We start from the raw sequence: 13,756 nt of genomic DNA, 5'->3' as shown, positions 1-13,756 counted from the left end.
AAAAAAAGTTATTGAGGAGGAAAATGTTTTAAAAAGCAGAATTGGCCAGATGGAAAAAAGAGATAAGAAAGCTCTTTGAGGAAAACAAAGCCTTCTGATCTAGAATGGAGCTAAAGGAAGCTGCTGACTTTAGAAGAAGTCAAGACAAAATACTTCAACACCAAAAGAATGGAAAAATTAGAAGAAAATGTGAAACATCTCATTGAAAAAACAACGGATCTAGAAAACAGATTCAGGAAAGATAATTTAAAAATTATGGGGATACCTGAAAGTCATGATCAGGGAAAAGAGCCTTGACCTCATTTTTAAAGATTTCATATAGGAAAATTGTGCAGATATCCTAGAAACAGAGGGTAAAATAGAAATGGAGAGAATGCACTGATCTCCCCTGGAAAGAGATACAAAAGAAGCCAAACCCCCAGGAATATTATAGCCAAATTCCAGAACTCCCAAGTCAAAGAGAAAATATTACAAGCAGCCAGAAGGACACAATTCAAATATCATGGAGCTGTAGTCAGTATCACACAGGACTTAGCAGCAACTAGATTAAGGGCTCATAGGGCTTGGAATATAATATTCTGGAAAGCAAAAGAACTCAGAATGCAACCAAGAATCAACTACCTAACAAAACTGAACATCCTCTTCTAGGGGAAAAGATGGACTTTCAATGAACCAGGGCTGTTTCCTGTTGAAACAACAAGAGCTGAAAGGAAAGTTTTATCTTCAAATACAGGACTCAGGTAAAGCAAAGAGAATGGAGGAGAAGGGTAAAATATATGGGAGGGACTTAATGATGATGACCTGCTTGTATTCCTGCATAGAGAAATGATACTGATAATACTCACATGAAACTTCTCATTTAATAGAGCAGGAAGAAGGAGATTTTATAGATGGAGTACAAGAGAGAGCTGAATTTGAAGATATAATATACTATAAAAAAGAAGTCAATGGTTAAAAGGGAAATGTAATAGGAGTAAGAGAAAGGAGAGGTGGAATAGGCTAAAATATTTCATATAATCAGATTATTTTTATTATTGTAATGATATGGAAGGTGGGAAGGTGAGGAGAATGAGAGAACTTTCACTCTCATCATAGGTGGCTCAGAGAAGAAACAGCATATATATATATATATATATATATATATATATATATATATACTCAATGGGATATAGACATCTAGAGTATGAGGAAGGGTGGGATGTGAGTGATGGAGGAGAGGGTGGACCGTGGGGGAGAGTGATCAGATATAACACATTTTCTTTTTTAATTCTTGCAATGGGCTGGGATTAGAAGGCCTGTCCAGGACTACAGGACTGGGTGCTTGCTGGGACTAAGGAATGGTATGTGGGCTTGGGGCCTTTTGGCCCCAGGGCTGGTGATAACTCTGCTGCACCACTCAGCTACCCTACAACATATTTTAAGAAGAGGGACAGAAAGAAAAAGGAGAGAGAAAATATAGTATATGGTATTTGGGAGGTAGGAATGGAGGGAATTGCAATCAGCAATGGCAATAGTGGAAAAATATGGAATTAGCTTTTCTGATGGACTTATCATAAAGAATGTGATCCACCTGTGACAGAACTGATGGTGTTGGAATACAGACTGATGCACATATTTTTTATATTTTTAAATTTTTATTTTTTCTCTTTTGTTTGCTTTATTGTTCATCAGGGTATATATTTTTTGGGGGGGAGGGAGTATTATGTTTTTAAGCAAGAATATTTTGGTAAAGAATAAAAAAAAGAATTATTGGTCTATCCAAAGGCCTAGATACAAAAAAAGAGCCTGGAAAATGTCTTTCAATAAATTATCATTAAAAACTATACGTATATATAAGATCAAGAAGGGAAAATAGTCTTTGAAAGAAACACAGAACATATCCAGAAAGAGACCCCCATAATGAACTCCAAGGAATATCATAACCAAATCCAAGAATTTCCAAGTAAAGAGAAAAGAAGCATTTAAATCTAAAGGAAGCACAATTAGAGTTACAAAAGACTAATCAGCTTCAACATTAAAGGATCAGTGAGCCCAAAATGTGATATTTTAGAGGGTAATGGGCTTTGGATTACAACCAAGAATTTAATACCTTTCAAAATTTAGTATATTCTGTTCCAGAGAAAAGATGGATTTTCAAAAAATAAAGACTTTCAAAATTTTCTGATGAAAAGACCAGAACTGAACAGAAAATTTGATCGTCAATCACAACACTCAAATGATGCATAAAATGGCAAAGAGAAAGAGTTATAGCCCAACTGATAAATGGTCAAATGATATGAACAGACAATTTTCAAATGAAGAAATTAAATATATATAATATATAATCATATGAAAAAATGCTCCAAATCAAATGAGGTATCATCTCACACACACTAGATTAGCCCAGATGAGAATAAGGGAAGACAATCAATGTTGGAAAGGTTGGGGGAGTATTGGCACATTGATACATTACTGGGAAGTTGTAAATGGATTCAACCTTTCTGGAGACCAATATGGAACTATTACCAAAGAGCTATAAAACTGTTCATATCCTATGACCTAGCAATTCCAATTCTAGGTCTATATCCAGAAGTAATTATTTTATAAAAGGGAAAAGTCCTACATGTTCCAAAATGTTCATAGCAGCTTTTTTTGTAGTGGCAAAGAATTGGAAATTGAAGAGATGTCCATCAATTGAGGAATGACTAAGCAAGCAATGGTACATGAATATAATGGAATACTATTGTTCTATAAGAAACCATAATTGGTCAGACTCTAGCGAAGCATGGAATGACTTGTGGGATCTGATGATGAGTGAAGGGAGTAGAGCCAGTATACCAGTGTACACATCAACAATAACATTGTGAGATGTACAACCTTGATGGAAGCAGTTCCTCTCAGCAGTAAAGAGAGCTAGGGCAACTATATTAGACAGGCTGTGGACAATATTAACCCCATGCAGAGGAAGAAAAGCAAAGCAAAAGTCAGTCTCTCTCTCTCTCTCTCTCTCTCTCTCTCTCTCTCTCTCTCTCTCTCTCACACACACACACACACAAACTCTTTCAGAATCTGATGAATACTTTATAAAAATTATCTCTTATTAATCTCTTTCCCTTAATTCGAATTCCTCATACTGAAAATTACCAGACTATAAAAAAATATTTATCAAAATATGTATGTACAATGCTAACCTGACTATTCACCACTGAGGGGAGGGGGGTGGAAAGGGAAGCTGGAAGGGAATTTTGTAACTTAAAAATACATATGCATATGGATGTAAATGAATAAATAAATAAAAGAAAGGGTGAAAAGCAGAAAGAAGATGTTAGTCAAGATAATTTAACTGTATGCATCCCTACAAAGGCAGGTAATACTTTTGAAGGACTGAATATGCTTAAAGGGCTTGTACTTTGAGGATAATAGTATAAATGAGACATGATGCAATGTTGATTATAAAGATGGTATTTCTTATAGCAATAGAAGGAGGGAGAGTACTTAGTGTATCTTTAGATCATGAAATCACTAGATACTTTATTCAAGGAGAGTTGTGATACAATTGGGATAGAATGTGGGAGCCTACATAGAAAGACTAAACATAAATAGATTAGGAGAGAGTTCCAGGGTGGAGCCAAGATGGTGGCAGGAAGCTAACCTGCTCCCAGAACCTTTCCCTACCAAAGATAAATGAAATTTTACTCTGAAATTCAAGCTGCAGATCCCACCAGGAAAAAAGTGAAGATTCAAAGTTTTCAACTATAGACATTGTGGAGGATCTACTGTGAAGGTTTGTCTCTTTGGAGGAAAAGGGGAAGTAAAATCCAGAAGGTAGGAGATCAGGTAAAGCCAGTAGGAGACTTTTAGCCAGAGTGCAATCCAGGTCCCAACAGCTTAACAAAAGCAGAGGTCCTGGCAGCTAGATAGCAAGCCAGCAGGGAGTATCCCCAATGCAAACAAAGTCTGAAACCTGAGAGCCCCCAGGGAAAATACAGGGATGGGTTGGGAACAATCTGCTGTTAAGTCAGAATTTGGATATAAAGGAGGAAACAAACCTCTGCAAAGGCAAGGCCTGGACTGCATAGGCCACATCTTGGCCAACAATAAACCAGGGATCAGATTCCAGTCTCAGCAAAATAAAAACTTGGATCTGTACTCCATATATCCCAGAAGCAGAAAAACAACAACAAAAAATGAACAAAAAAGATAAAAGAGTGCTCACAAAAAAATACAGATAAAGATGACAGCAATGCCATGCCTGAAGAAGAAAGTAGCTAAAAATTACTCAAAGGAAAGGTTTCAAAGCAATATATAAATTGGATTCAAATACAAAAGCTCAGTGAAGAATTTTATAAAGAATTTAAAAATCCAAAAAATAAAGGAACAAGAAAAAATGGGAAAATGAGATGAAAGTCATGCAGGAAAATTGTGACACGTTGACCAAAGAAATCAACTCTGTTAAAAGTGAAAATAACCAACTGGAATAGGAAATCCAGAAGATAATTGACAAAAATAAAATGCAAAAATTATAATTGAACAGTTAGAAACTAATGAATCTACAAGACTACAAAATTCCATCAAACAAAATAAAAGGACTGAAAAAAATTGAAGAAAATGTGAAGTACCTCCTAGGGGAAAACAACTGAATGACCTGGAAAACAGATCCAGAAGAGACAATCTATGAATCACTGGACTACTTGAAATCCTGAAACAACAGAGGAACCTGGAAAACATCATGCACAAAATGTTAAGGGAAAACTTCCCCAAGTTACTAGAACAATATAACAAGATAACAAGTGAAAGAATCCACAGAACCCCTCCAGAAAGAGACCCCAGGATAAAAACTCCAAGTGCTCTATTAGCCAAATTCCAGAACCCTCAAATAAAAGAGAGAGGATATTGCAAACAGCAAAAAGAAAACAATTCAAATACAAAGGGAACACAATCAGACTAACACAGGACCTATCATTCTCAACAATGAAGGTTCAGAAGAACTGAAATAACAAATTTTGGAGAGCTAAGGACCTGAGATTACAACCAAGTATGTACTACTCTGCAAAATTCAGCACACACTGGGGAAAAACACACAGGGAAAATTAAGTATGTTCAGTGAAATACAGGACCTCCAGAACTTCCTGACACAAACACCAAAAGTGAATGAAGAATTCAATCACCAAATATCCAACTGAAGTGTTATATAAGAAAAAAAAGGTAAATGAAAAAGGGGACTGAAAAAACAAAATTGTTTTAAACAAATGTTGGTCTCTAAAAGGGAAGATATAAAGATTTTAATTCTTTAGAACTTTACTTCTCTAAGGAAAATTAGAGGGTAGAATATAATTGAAGAGAATGAGCCTAAAAGATAGGGGTATAATTGGGTCTTGTCATTCTATTGAAGAGGTCCAAGATCACATCACTATGTTTGAGATAAAAAGCCCTGGAAAAAAAGCTGGAGTATTAACTTCAACTTAAGTGTTTCATTATATAATGACTCACTTTAATCACTAGGTGATTGTCTTAGGAGGGTATCATAAGATGCAAGGATCTGAGACAATGTCTCTAAGACTTACACTCTTCTGTAAAGTTCTCAGTGAGATCTGTAGAGCCTCCCAGTACTTAGAGATTTTCAAGATTCTTAAAATTAATTAGATCAGCATCTGGTGCTTCACCTTACAAGGGGTTAAGTACCCTGATGGTGAGCAGGATAAAGTGGGGTGAGACAATTGGCTTTGGTTCACATAATAAGGTGGTAAATACCTTAAGTGTATGTGGGTGGCTAAAGTGTGAAAGAAAATAGGCCTAGGGGGAGGGGCACAAATAGTTAAAGAAACATATGGCTTTGGATGATGCTTTGGCTCATGAAGAGGACTGTGTGTACTTGAAAGATACTTGAAAGGGGAGTAAGGAAAAAAATGATTATAATTACAATTTGATGCAATTTGAGTCAATGCTGCTAATCAAGCAATCAAGTAAACAATTTGTGATAATATCTTGATAAAAATAGGGGCTTATCAAGCAATCAAATAATGGAACTGTTTTTGATGATCCCAGATTAGTAATATTAGAGAACCAAGGGAAGAGGCACAAAGATTTATAATTATAGAAGAAAGGGAAAATATAAATGCTAAGTAAATTCTATTCAATACATTTAACCTAATGAGGGAATATGATTCATTCCCACTTAGGTTTAAAAATCTAACTTAATCTATAGGGAAGGAGAGGACAGGGAATGGGAAAGATAAGGAAAGAAGGGATTGATAAAAGGGAAGAATAGGTATCAGGGAAAATAAACTGAAAGTTAAATTTCTAAAAGAAAAGTCAAAAGGAAAAAGGAGTAAAATGTTGTCAAGGAAGAATAACAGAAAAGGAAAGAGATAAATGTCAGTGGAGAAAGATAGCATGGAGGGAAATACAGAATTAGTAATCTTGACTGTAAATGTGAATAACATAAACTGCCAATAAGATGGAAAGGGATATCAGAATGTATTAAAAACCAGAATCCTACAATATGTTTTTTACAAGAAACACATTTGAAGCAGAGAGATACACACAGTAAAAGGTTGGAGCAAAATATATTATGCCTCAGAGGACGTAAAAACAATATGGGGCAGTAATCCTAATCTCAGACAAAGTAAAAGCAAAAATAATCTTTTTAAAAGGGATAAGAAAGGAGACCACATCTTCTTAAAAGGCACCATTGGTAATGAAACTATATCAATACTAAACATGTATGCACCTAGTGCTATAGCATGCAAATTCCTAGAGAAAAAGCTGAGTGAATTACAAGGAGAAATAGACATCAAAACTTTAACAGGAGACCTCAATCTCCTCTCAGAACTATATAAATCTAACAACACAATAAACAAGAAGGAAGTTAAGAAGGTGAATGAAATCTTAGAAAACTTGGATATGATAGACCACTGGAGAAAACTTAATGGGGATAGAAAAGAATTTACCTTTTTCTCAGCAGTTCATGGAACCTTCACCAAAATTGCCCATGTAATAGAGCACAAATTCCTTAAAATCAAAAGCAGAAAGGCAGAAATAATATATCCACACTTCTCAGACCATGATGCAAAAAAAAAATTACATGTACTAAAGAGTCATAGAAAGATAACCAAGAACTAATTGGAAATTAAACAACTTTATTTTTAAATAATGGGTGGATTAGACAGTAAATGATAGAAATAATCAATAATTATATACAAGAAAATGATAATAATAATAATAATAATAAGACATCATACCAAAATTTATGGAATTAACAAAGGCAGTTTTTAGGGTAAATTTTATATCTCTAAATGCCTATATGAATAAAATAGAGAAAGAGGAGATCAATAAATTGGTTATGCAAGTAAAAAGTTAGAAAAAGAATAAATTAAACAACCCCAATTAAATAGCAAATTACAAATTCTGAAAATCAAGGGAAAGATTAATAAAATAGAAACCAAAAAAAACCATTGATCTCATAAAGAGTTGGTTATACAAAAAAGTCAAGAAATTAGACAAACATTTGGTTAATCTAATTTAGAAAAAGAAGGTAATCAAATTGCCAGTATCAAAACTAAAAAAGATGAACTAACCACTAATGAGGGGGAAATTAAAGAGCTAATTTGGAGCTACTTTGCCATACTATATGCTAATTGGACAACTTGAGTGAAATTGATGAATATTTATGAAAATACACATTGCCCAGATTAACAGAAGAGGAAGTAAATTACTTGAATAACCCTATTTCAGAAAAAGAAATTGAAGAAATCATCAATAAACTCCCAAAGAAAAAGTTTCCAGGTCCAGATGGATTTACAAGCAAATTCTACCAAACATTTAAGAAGCAATTAATTCCTAATCCACATAAAATATTTTTAAAAAATAAGTGAGGAAGGAGTTCTGCCAAACTCCTTTTAAAACACCAACATGGTACTGATACCTAAACCAGGAAGAACCAAAACAAAGAAAATTATAGACCAATCTCCCTAATGAATATTGATGTAAAAATCTTAAATAAAATTTTAGCAATGAGACTACACCAAGTTATTACCAAGATAATATACCCTATCAGGTTGGATTTTTACCAGGAAGGCGGGGATGGTTCAAACATGAAAACATATCAATAGCAAAACCAACAGGAATCATATGATTTTCTCAATAAATGCTGAAAAAGCCTTTGATCAAATACAACATCCATTCCTATTAAAAACACTTGAAAGTTTAAGGATAAATAGAGTTTTCCTCAAAATAATTAACATCTATCAAAGAATATCAAGTATTATATCCAATGGGAATAAACTCTGAGCATTTTCAATAAATTCAGAGGTGAAACAAGGATATCACCATTGCTATTCAATATAGTATTGGAAATTCTAGCAGTAGCAATAAGATAAGAAAATGAGTTTTTTAGGTGATTTTCACAGCTTCTCTACTTCTCTAAGTATACCATCACATCATCTGCAAAGAGTGAAATTTTTGCTTCCTCATGGCCAATTCTTATTCCTTCAATTTCTTTTTCATCTATTATTGCTACTGCTAGCATTTCTACTTCTCAAGAGTCATAAATCACATCTTGAGAAGTGTATTTCTAATGGGTTCTCCTTTTTTTTGAGGTTTTTTTTGGCAAGGCAATGGGGTTAAGTGGCTTGACCAAGGCCACACAGCTAGGTAATTATTAAGTGTCTGAGGCTGAATTTGAACTCAGATACTCCTGACTCCAGAGCTGATGTTCTATCCACTTCTGGAAAAAAAAAAAACCTCACTATTCAACAAAAACTACTGGGAAAACTGGAAAACAGTATGGCAAGAACTAGATATAGACCCACATCTCACATCATATATCATAATAAGGTTAAAATGGATACAGAATTTAGACATAAAGGGTGTTATCATAGAAAAATTAACAAATCAGGAAATACTCTATCTGTCAAATCTATGGAAAGGGCAGAAATTTATAACCATACAAGAAAGAGTACATTATAAATTACAAAATGGATGGTTTTGACTATACTAAATTTAAAAAATTGGACTACTAACACCATGAATTCAAGATTAGAAGAAAAACAGAAATCTGGGAACCAGTTTTCACAGCTAATGGTTCTGAATAAAGGTCTCATTTCTACAATTATGGAGACTTGATTTAAAAGGATATGAAAAGGCAGTTTTCAAACAAAGAAATCAAAGCTCTCTCTCTCTATTTATATATATATATATATATATATATATATATATATATATTTAAAATCATAGGAAAAGATGCTCCTCAAAATCATTGCTGATTAAAGAAAGACAAATTAAAACAACTATGAAGTACCACTTCACACCTATCAGATTGATTAAGATGACAAAATGGAAATTGATTAGAGGTTGTGGGAGGATTTAGGTATTCCATTGTTAGTGGAGTTGTAATTAATCAAATCATTCTGGAGAGCAACATGGAAACCTACAAAAAAAGCAATGTAACTGATCATGCCCTTTGATCCAACAATACTAATACTAATCCTAGAAAACATAAAAAATTGTAAAAAGTCCCAAATGTTCAAAAATAATTATACCAGCTCCTTTTGTGGTGATGAAGAACTAGAAATTGAGAGTATGCCCATCAACTGAGGAATGACTGTACGTGTTAAGGTACATGAATCTTTATGGAGTTCTATTGTTCTATAAGAAACCATGAATGGTTGGACTCTAGAGAAGCATGAAAAGAATTACACAAACTGATGCTGAGCAAAGGGAACAGAACCAAGTGAACATGGTACACATTAACAATCCTATTTTGAGTTGATCATCTATGATGGATGGAGCTCCTCTTAACATTTCAGAATTCTAGGACAACCCTGGGAGACATGTTAGGGATATCAACATCCACAACCAGAGGAGGAAAAAAGCAACCAAAAAAAGCCCTCACAGAATCTGAATGAATGTTATGCTAATTTTTTAAAAAAAATCTCTTATATTTTTTCCTTCCTATCTCATACTTTTCATTCTTTTCATTTACTCCTGTTACCTCATACACAAAATAACTAATACGTAAACATGTTAAATACAATTGCACATATACAACTTTTAATAGACTATTTGCCACTAATAGTTGTGGGGTGTGAAGGAGGGTAGCAGAAAAGTATATAACATAAACTTGGAAGTGAATGACTGTTGAAAAACTTTCATAATATGTATTTGGAAAAATAAAATAAAAATAAATCTGAATAAAAGAATATGTTGCTTGAACATGGAGTGCTTCTTTTTGTTTGTTTGTTTGTTTCTTTTTGTATTTTTAACTCTTAACCTGGTACTGACTTTTTTATGGTACTGAGTTTTAAGGCTAAAAATATAAGAAAAAATAGCAGTGCCTGACTTCAAAAAACTTGCACTCCATTATGGGAAGACATCACATAAAAAAGAACTCAAAGGCACATACACACACACACAGAGAAAGTGGTAATGCTGAAGAATATAATGTCAAAGTCTGGGTAGCAAAAAGCAGAGGGAAGAGGAGAATTAAGGTTGGTCAGCCTGGGTCATTGCTTCCATAAAACGGAGGCCCCGAGGACAAATTCATTAAGAGAAGAAGGTGACTAACATGTCAGGGAGATATCGCAAGGGTAAAAAGGCCAAAGAGACTGAAAGATATTCCAGAGTGAGAAAGCTCTAGATAGTGAAACAGCTGAGGCATGGCAGCATAGTTGCAAAATTTAGAAGCAGTATCAGCAAGACAGAAAATTACATACATTATCTAAGGTGACCACAATATTGTTTTTATTTGTTTGTTTGTTTGTTTGTTTTTTGCTTTAGATTTTTCTTGATTACAAATGAAGGGAGGATTCTGGGGTAAAAGAGAGTGTTATATTCAGAAATGGCTGGCAATAGGAATCAATGAAATTTATAATGAAATGAAATAAAAAAAAGAAAAAGGAACATTGGGATTAGACTAGATTATTTCTAAGATTCCTTTATATAAGTCTCATCTTGTCTAGGTCTAGACCAGGTCCTTGCCCATATTGTGCACTTGGACAACAAGCATTGATTAAGAGCTTACTGTGTGCCAACCACTTAGTGATTGTTGAATTGATCAGGTTTTGTTACACTATGCTAAAAGAGTGAGAGGATGTTTAAGAGAGCTCTAAGGAAATCTATTAATCAAATTCCATTTAAACATGATCAAGAGGAGACTGAATATTTAGTTACCTTGCCAACTTTCTAAACAGGATCACTGGCTCAAGTGCCAGGGGAAGAGTAAGGTCTAGGAATGATGAATAACTATGAGAAGATGGATTGTACACTGGCTGGAACTCTGGCACAAAGAGAGTCTTCCCTCTCTCCAGTGTATTTATATCTTTCTATTTATAACGATGATCACACCATCATCTCAGTTTAGCAGTTATACATGATAAAAGAGCAGAGGTGAGGAGAAAAGGCAAAAACCCAGAGTCAAAACCAAGAAGGAAGAGTATGAGATCCTTCTAGAAGACTAACACATAGTTTAATTTTCCATAAAACTCTTTTTAGATCTCCAATCTATATAGATCTATAGAAATAAATACCCAGGAAATGATAAGCAGAGCAGTGGGTGGATTGGAAGAATTGGGTGGGAATTTTCCTGCACCCCCATTAGCTGTGTACAGAATAAGAACAATAAGAATCCCACTGCATTCTCTATCTAGTTGATTGTGTCCTTTTCAAAGATCCTACTTTAAGAGGGACACTAATAAACTGGAACACAGTCAGAGGAGAGTGACAATGATCAGAAGGAAATGATAAACTAGGCTTTTTGGTCAGCTGACTTTCAGTCAGTAAGTAAGCACCTACTAAATGCCAGAGACTACACATACACACACACATACACACACACACACACACACATATATATATTTATTTGTATATATACATATGTATAAATATATGTATATATATATATATGTATGTATTAAGGACTGGAGTTTCAAAGAAAGACAAAAGATAGTCCCTGACCACAAGGTACCAATAATTTAATGAGGGAGAGCAATAAGGAAATAAACATGTACAAACAAGTTATATTAAAGATAAATATGCACTAGGTAATGGAGAAAAGGCACTAGAATTTAAAGGAACTGGAAACATTTTCCTACATTAGGTGAAAATTTAGCTGGAATTTAAGGAAAATCAGGGAAATCAGGAGGTAGAGATAAGGAAGGAAAACTTTCTAGACATGGGAGAAAGAAAAAACATCCAGAACTGATATCTATTCTATAAAAGAGATGCATGGAAAGGTTGGGGAGATGAAGAGAGATGATGACATCATTTTTGTCTTCCAGTAGTTGAAACCCGGTTGGGGTAATATATTACTCTTGTTTTGTGTGATTCCAGAGAGCAGAATTTGCAACTATGGGTTGAAATTCCAGAGAGAGAAAGAGAAATGTGGACTGATAATAGGAAAGAATTTAACAACCAGAGCTATTCCATTGTTGTGCAAAGCCAGCTTAGTGACTTCATATTTAAAACTTACTAAAACTTTGGGGACATTTGCAGCCAGTTTGCAGGACATGGCAGTTTGGAAATAACCCTCATTCACGTCACTGAGAAATGGGTGAAGAGCTGAGATCACAAAAAAAATTGATATTTATATGAATCAATTTGTTTTTGCCCTGATGTGCAAGTTGTAGCAAGTGGTTTGAAATCCATGCCAATCACACTCAATTACTTATTACCTTGGTAGCCTAATAAATTTTACATTTCCTTTCCTGATTTTGCCATATTGATTAGGTGTGATTAGGGTGAGACCAAAACTTTTAACAAGGGCACATGATTTCTCAACAATAAAAATGTTCAAGTAAACATGGGTTCCTTCTTGTTAGAGATGCTACGAAAGACATTCTAGCTTCAGGTAGAAATTGGATTTAAAAACTTTTGGGTAATTTTCTTTTACATAAAGGAACAGGAGAATAGAAGGTACATGTTAAGAAGAATGATGAGACCAGTTTTGTAAGTAATAGGACTGAAAGAGTTAAACTACTAGATTTTTAAACTAGTAGAGTTTTAGACTGAAGGGGTTTTGAATCATAGGCTAAGAACTTTGTACTTTATCCCATAGAGGAGGTTAATGAACTTCAGTGAATACCTTGCCTCCTGACAAGAATATGATGGGAGACAAGCCCCTGTCCTAAACTGAAAGGATTAAGTCTTAGAGACACTACCTCCCCCACCCCCATCCCACCCCCTACTATCCCTAATTACCTCTTAATGATTGTTGAATTCAATTGATCAGCTTTTATTGCACTATGCTAAAAGAGTGAGGCCAAGAGTTCCTAATTTGGGTGTATATGTATTTGTTTGTTTGTGTGTGTGTGTGTGTGTGTGTGTGTGTGTGTGTGTGTGTGTGTGTCTGGTGGGGGAGAGAGAGAGAGAGAGAGAGAGAGAGAGAGAGAGAGAGAGAGAGAGAGAGAGAGAGAGAGATTCCTGTGGTAGTCTTGTGAAACCCATAGTCCCATTCTCCAAATAATATCTAAAAAATTGAAAGAAATTCTGAATTTCATTTAATGAAAATAAAGATATATTTTCTTTAATAAAGATTTAAAGTGAAAATAAAGATATATGAAAAATATAGGTACTGAAGAACTACAGTAGAATGGTGACAAAAGACAAGGAAAAGTAAAGAAGAATTTTAGAGAGACTATTAAATGGCAAATACCATGACTTGATGACTGATAGGATGAGGGAGAGGAACAGGAAATTTTTTCTTCTTTTAAGTTTTTTGCTAGCCAGTGGGGTTAAGTGGCTTGCCTAAAGCCACACAGCTAGGTAATTATTAAGTGTCTGA

The sequence above is a fragment of the Macrotis lagotis genome, chromosome 1 (assembly GCF_037893015.1).
Source record: "Macrotis lagotis isolate mMagLag1 chromosome 1, bilby.v1.9.chrom.fasta, whole genome shotgun sequence".
NCBI lineage: Eukaryota > Metazoa > Chordata > Mammalia > Peramelemorphia > Peramelidae > Macrotis > Macrotis lagotis.
This window is presented reverse-complemented; position numbering follows the sequence as displayed.